The sequence below is a fragment of the Lepidothrix coronata genome, unplaced genomic scaffold (assembly GCF_001604755.1).
Source record: "Lepidothrix coronata isolate B3197 unplaced genomic scaffold, Lepidothrix_coronata-1.0 Scaffold26, whole genome shotgun sequence".
NCBI lineage: Eukaryota > Metazoa > Chordata > Aves > Passeriformes > Pipridae > Lepidothrix > Lepidothrix coronata.
The window spans coordinates 4756211-4762617 of record NW_016690206.1 but is presented as its reverse complement, the minus strand read 5'-3'; the positions used below and the strand labels follow the sequence as shown (position 1 = coordinate 4762617).

Here is a 6407-nt window from a genome sequence, read left to right as displayed (position 1 = left end):
GAATCAAAACAGGCAGATGTATTTTCTCAGTCCCCTTCTATAATCATGAGGACCACTGAAGCAAGGAAGGGGACAATAGAACACAAAAAATATTCAGGAACTGTCATCTAGCACCTTGAGAGCCTTCACGTGCTTACATAAGCAATTAAAACGTGTGACAGCATTGCAGATATGATCCCTTCAACTTATAAAAATAAATCAAAAGACGGATGAGTATTTGACCTCAAATACTTCAAAGATAAATTAAAAAGACAAATTCAGAATATTTAAAAAAAACCCACTAAAAATGCTACTAGAAAGGGGTCTGCATGACCTCAAGATTTTGAAAGATACCTGTAATTCACTTTAGTCCAAAAAGTTGTCTTTCGGGGGGGGGTAGGTTTTTCTGGTTTTTTTTTTTTTTTTTTTTGTGAAAGCATAATGAGTCCTTGTGATTTTGTTTTACAATACTGTCATTAAAATTCATGAAAATGCAGACAACAGGTGCCAAATGTCACCCATATTTTTTCACAATCTCTTTACTTCAATGTGATGCAAAGTCAAAACCATAGCATATATGATCCACTTAATAGCGGTCCTGCATAACAAAGCTGACAACTTATCAGTGGATCATGAGTCTCAGAGCGGAAACACAATGCTCTATGAGTTTTCTGACTACAGAAAAAAGCTTTTCAGAAATGCCAAAGTATGTTTTAGCATTTACCCACTTATATCCCTCTTTTTATTCTGGAACAAGGGTTTTCTGATTTTTTAAAATATATTTCTTCCTCTTACTCAGCTTCAGTTAAATTTCATTGCTGCAGACAAATTGTCAGGTCATTCAAGCAGTGAAAGAACCATGCTGGATTCAAGATCTAGCTATTTGCTCAGGGAGCCTGTCATCACTGATATGAACCTGAAAAGATAAGGCGCCCATATCAGATTGAAACAATCTACGGAATCAGATTTAAATATAAGTGTACAAAATAAATTGATTAACTCTGACTAAATAAAGATTTTATATTACTCTGATTATTTATCTATTTTGATAGGCAATTAAGTAGAGAAACCCCAATAAAGTGAAATAAGGACAAGATGGTTACCTAATAAATAAGAACTTTTTTTTTTTGTCATACAGTGGAAATAAAATCAACTTGCTTTTCACACAAAATTAGGTTTTCTAAAATGAGAACTACACTCAGTATTTCAATTCTTGTCAAAAACGTGGCTTTCAGAAATGTTTGCATTATATTCATTTCATCAGGAAGCTCTATTTTAAAAAACAGACCAACCAAACAAAAAAAATCTTTGTAAAAAAGGTAACGAAAATGATTGTCCCAATTTTAACCTAGATCTGATTTGGTGAAGTACCTGAATATTGCCTTAAAAATCAGTGCCTGGAAAGTAATGTATCTTCAAAATAAAATTAATACTGAATTCCACTGAGGATAGGAAGAAATTCTTTGTTCTCGTGGTATACTTCACTTTTCAGCATAAATGAAAGTAAACCAAAACTGAGTCTCAGCTGGAATATCTTCAAATACTACATTTCTTAGTTCAGATGACCAAATGTTTTAGTTTTACCATATTCTCTGACATATCTTGGGTAGGTCAGAGCACTATTTATAAGATAATAGAACATAAAAGAGATTCAGAAACATCTTAATGTAAAGAAAACATATTCTCACCTTCATAATCAGGTTTTGTAAATTTAGATTTGTAGAGATTTCTTTGAAGAGGAGTCTGTTGAGCCACATTAAGAGATATCTATGAGTGAGACAGCCATGAATGTTCACATTTTCTCTCATTTCCAATAAATGAACATCTAGTTACCACAAATCATTGCTTTATATTGTAGACAAGCTCTCTTCACCACAGGATCTCAGAGTTTGTGAAATGTGTTACTTCTCACCTGGACATATTGTAGTATCATCTTTCTCCTTCAGCTGATGTTGACCTAATAAGAGTAATCCATGATCCCAAAGCAAATTTGAGTGGAAAAAGCTTTCCTTGCCTGGAACTATTTTCTCTGTTGGTCCACAAAACATACTTATGGCAAACTGTGATTAATAAGCACAAAAACTGACAAATAATTAGCATTTAGAGTTTGAGTTTTATAAAATTGATTCCTCTGAAGTATAAATGTTCTATTTAACTTATTAATTTTCTATCCCTCTAGAGATTTTGGAAACTATGTAGGTGTCTCAGCCATTGCTGCAGAACTGTGGCACCCACCTTCACAGACATTAACTGACAGTCTCATCTTCAACTTCATTAGCAAAACTTTATTGTGGTAGCTCTGCAGGCCTCATAATTCAACAAAGGAAACTGTAAGATAACAGTTACATTCCATATTGATTTTGATGAGAATTGGATCAGACCTTGACTGTCTGGTAGTTAAAGTCTCATTCTCATTACGTACTTTGTACCTGGAGCTCAGTTAGTTTCCTTCCTTTATTGACTTACAGAGGCTCTCACAGACTGTTTAAACGTGAGTCAGCAAATATGTCACAATAAGGTACTTTTCACAATGGTTTTTTTGGCAGACATAAATCATAACGTTTAATGTTCCATACCCTTTTTATTTTAATTTTAAGTTTAAAATCTTATGCTTCCGAGGTAATACATCACAATTATATTAAGAACTGATTCAAAGTCTACTGTGGTCAATAAGATGCTTTCCATTTATTTCATTAGTGTCTGAAATGGGTTTGTAATCCCAGGTTCTGTGTAATCTTCTTTTTTTTGTGAACAGGCTTTTGAGGTCTCACTTACAAGAACTTTTAAACATGAATATGAGGTAAATGCATTAAAAAGGAGATTGAGATGCATTGATACAAACTGGACATGAAATTACATCTAAAGATAAGTATTGTGGAAAGCATATTCATGAATGCTGGGAAAAAAAATCTGTATTTATTTGAAAATGCACTAAGGTAATTTTTCCCAGAAGGCTTTTTTTCTTTTTTAAAGCATAGTAAATCTTAGCTATAACCTATTTTTGAAAGGACTTTAAACACTTAAAAGTCTTGAATAGCATAATTATCAGAGTTGAAAGTGTGTTTAATCCCTTTTTTTTATGAATGAAGTGGACTTGATGGATTTCCTTTGATTAAGCTCTCCAAACGGCTCAGACAATATAAATATTTGTGAACCTTTCCTCTATTATTTTCTTCAGCAGGTAAATTGGGTCACTAAATGTTTCCAGAGCTATTACACAGAGGAAAAAATTTTGCAGCCAGTTTATTATCTCTTTATATTAGATTATATTCCCTTCTCCACCAAGATGAACTGACCTCAAGGATCCTTCTCATTAATGGAAACATCACAAAGATAATGAGAAATGTTATTTTGATGACATAACCTGGAAGAAAAAAAAATCCAAATGTAGATCTGAAAGTAAAAAAGGAAGACTAAAAATTACTAGGTAATTGAAAAAATAAGTTTCAAAATGATTTTTTATATTTTTGAACAATGCTTGTGTGTGTCCGTGAAAATGAGCATGGGCATCATTTTTTTCAGCATTCAACCTATTTGGCCAGGTGGAATTTGATGCCAGGAGGTCTACAGGTAGTGTTATAGAAATATTTTGTACCAGCTGTGTACTCAATAAGTAGCCAACACAAAACTTTACTTTTGGATTTGTCATATACTGTGAAAGATCTTTGACTACAGCCAAAGTTATTTCCCTGATTCTTTATTCTTTTTTTTTTTTTACTTTTTTAAATGTGAAGAATTTGATTTTTAGACATACACTGGTTTTGTAATCCAGTGCTTGACTTGGGGTTAGAGTGTATACCTATGATTCAAGTGCATTCAGTAGGTACTAAAGCTGAGAATTAAATTATAAATGCATATATTTGAATAGAAACTATCTATAATAAAGAGCATCAACTTCTTTATTTAGATTAAAACTATTTTAATGATAAAATACAACAGGCAAGGTATATATCTCAAGCATTTTAGGACCACTTAAAAAATCAATTAGTGTGTACCATCACGGGACTAGCAATTATGTGAAAATGAGTAAGCAAAAAACAATTTTAAAGAAAATCTTAGATGGTAATACAGAAGAAGGAATAATTTCTAGCGGATTATATGTTAGATAATGAAATTTCTTTTTCTTTTTGTATAACGTGTGAGCAAATCACAGTTTTCCCTACTAAATTGTTAATTCAAATGTATTCAACAAACGTCTTTTTAATTTTTTTCTCTTTACAGATTGTACATCTACAAGATGCACCTGTTGATTGTGATTGACCCAATAAATCCAAGTAAATTGCTTTTTTTTTCACTGACCAAATATCCCCACAAGGCATTTTCTCCGAGACAGTAAAATTCAAAAACACCAGGAAAAGAGAATGAAGGAAGGATGGCACCTATATGCTCTTTATTCAGCCACAAAAGATAACCTGTAACTTGATAAACTATTTAATTCTTATTATATTTTTCTCCATTATACCACAGAGAAAAATGTTTTAAAGACAATTAAAATCAATGTATGATTGTTCATAATTAAATACTACTTTCTTCTTGAAAAAAATTGTCTTAGACGCACATTAGTCAATCAACAACAACAACATATAAATGGATTAGTAACCCTTACAATCAAAGACGCCTACTATAATGAAGATAAATACATTACAAATACCTATTTTATTAGATTCTTCTCATATGTTACTGAATTCACAGTAACTCACTGCTTTTATCTTGACAGAAGCTGTGGCTTGATTTATTTGACTTGTTAAACACTGACATTTCATGTGCAATTTATATCTGCTAAACATGCTTGAAAAGCACAGGCCCATGTCCTGGATATGCACAGAGCAATCATTTTGTACAGCAGAAAAAATGCTGTAAGGGACAAATGAAGAAATCACAGGTAAACATTATGAATTTAACCTTTAATAACTTTTCTTTTTTGTATTTTTTTTTTCATCAAGATCAATATAGTTATATAAAAGTCTGGAAAAACATGCAGAATGGCATTCATATCAAACACAAGGTAATGTTCTGGTTTTTTTAATAAAATGTGAAGGCATATCTTCAACCTACTTCATTTTCTGTGTTTTTGCCACTAGAAAAAGCATTTAATATTAAGTTTCCTCAAGCAATTATTGCAAGAGAAACTGTGTTTTTCATTATAAAGAATTTACTGTCTGTCCATCTCTGTGAGTCCTAGACTGGCAGGTCAGTTTTTCTTCTTAGTTAGCACACTATGTTATAAATAGCACATCTGACAGACATTTAGCAGAACTACATCCAGCCCACCTCACCTTCCCAGGTGCCTCTGTATGACAAGTATGAGTCTCTGGATGGGGAAAGCTCAGCAATGGATGATGTGGATAACTGTCCATCTATACCAGAGGTGTTGCAGGATTAGCTCGACATCACAACCACCCCTTTCTGAGGAGAACAGAGGGTCCAATATTTCTGACAGACCCACCTCTTAGGGAAGTCTGATGACTTCCTGGGGCCCAGGTTAAGGACATTACTGGGAAACTTCCCAGCCTGGTACAGTCTTATGACTTTTATGCATTACATTATTCCATGTGAGTGGCGATGAAGGTGCAATGTTCAAGGGCCATCAAAAGAGACTTTGAGGGCTTGGAATGGCTGGTAAGGAAATCTGGAGAACCAGTTATTTTTGACTCTGTCCTTTTAGTTGCAGACAGAGATATTGGAAGAAATAGATGAGCATGGGCTATTAATGTCACTGCCACAGATGTGGGTTTTTTGATAATGGGATGGCCTACACAGCACCAAGCCTGCTGATGTCAGATGGGATTTACCTTCCTCAAAGCAGGAAGAAGGTCTTTGCTCACAAGCTAGTGGGGCTCATTAACAGAGCTTTAAACTAAACCTGAAGGGACTGGCAGATAGTATCAGACTTGCTTGTGACAAGCTGTGGAATCCGAAGCCAAGGTTAGAGGGACGTGGTGCTAGCAAGGGCTCTCAACCTATTGCTCTGAGATATGCTGGGTACACTGCAGCACTTGAAGTCTTACAGAGATGAGCCAGGGGCTCCTGAGGTAATAGGAGACAACTAGTGAAATACCACAAAGAAATTAAGGTGTGCTTCCCTAAGAAAGTGATGCATCCATCAGCCTAGCTGAAGTGCCCCTACATCAATGCACATAGCAAACAGGAGGAGTTGGAAGGCACTGTTCTGCTAGAAAGCTGCCATTATTGAAACTTGGCCTTACTATTTTTGAAACTTGGTAGGATGAATCCCATGAATGGAGTGTGGTTGTTGATGGTTGCAGGCTGTTCAGAAGGGACGGGAGAAGGAGGAGAGGTGAAGGGTGGCCCTCTACATCAACAAATGGACAGTGTGAAGAGCTGTCTCTGAAGAACAGCCATGAGCAAGTCGAAAGCCTGTAGATAAGAATTAGACATCAAGGCAACAAAGGGAACCTAATGTTTGG

The 6407-nt window shown here is 34.6% G+C and overlaps 1 long non-coding RNA gene across 1 annotated transcript in view; it reads right to left on the bottom strand.

Moving 5' to 3' along the window:
• Positions 1–3218: 3218 nt before the first annotated feature.
• LOC108494623 overlaps positions 3219–6407 on the bottom strand; it is a 12305-nt gene continuing 9116 nt past the window's right edge. Inside the window, exon 3 of the long non-coding RNA XR_001873921.1 lies at positions 3219–3343. This is a non-coding gene — a long non-coding RNA (uncharacterized LOC108494623). The remainder of the gene's footprint in view (positions 3344–6407) is intronic.